Source organism: Lupinus angustifolius, chromosome LG14 (genome assembly GCF_001865875.1).
Source record: "Lupinus angustifolius cultivar Tanjil chromosome LG14, LupAngTanjil_v1.0, whole genome shotgun sequence".
NCBI classification, from domain to species: Eukaryota; Viridiplantae; Streptophyta; class Magnoliopsida; order Fabales; family Fabaceae; genus Lupinus; species Lupinus angustifolius.
The window spans coordinates 12,954,901-12,955,585 of record NC_032022.1 but is presented as its reverse complement, the minus strand read 5'-3'; positions in this window follow the sequence as shown (position 1 = coordinate 12,955,585).

The window sequence follows — 685 nt, the reverse complement described above, 5'->3', positions numbered from 1 at the left end:
AGCTCACCTGCAAACAGAGAACCTAGCGACCCGACACACTAAGGTGAGGGGGAATACATCGTAACATAGTGGTGTCCGAATATGACATTCGGATCTCCTAAACTATCTCAAAAGTTTGGAGTTATATTTGTGTATTAAGAAAACCCGTACTTAATCAAATATTTGTGTGCATGGATTTTGTAAGGATATTTTCTTAAGTTGTATGTTTAGGATAGCTAAAAATGTCAAGTATTATGGTAATTATCCATGAAGGAACACCACTCGAGAAACTAAAATGCATTAGGATCGAAAAAAGTGGAGAGTTTCAATCCGGTAGCCCAAACTCTCTCAGAAGTTTGGAGTTGTCTTGGGTATTAAGAAAGCTTGTACTTAATCAATTGCATGTTTGTTTGGATTAAGTACAACAATATTTCTTATACCAATTTATGTTATGTTTATATATGCAAATACCATGTTTACTCTTGAATTATAATGTTTGAATGATTATTATGGGAATGATATGTATGTGATAATTGTTAAATTCAAGGTTTAAAAATATGTGATATAAATGAGAAATATTTTCCTTGAGAAAAGTAATTAAAATGATATTCAGGTTTTTCTCGCTTGACCAAGACAGATATCGCTTGAGTGAGAAGTGTTTAGAGAAAACGAGTGTTTTAGCTCGGGGCGAGACAGCTCTCGCTTG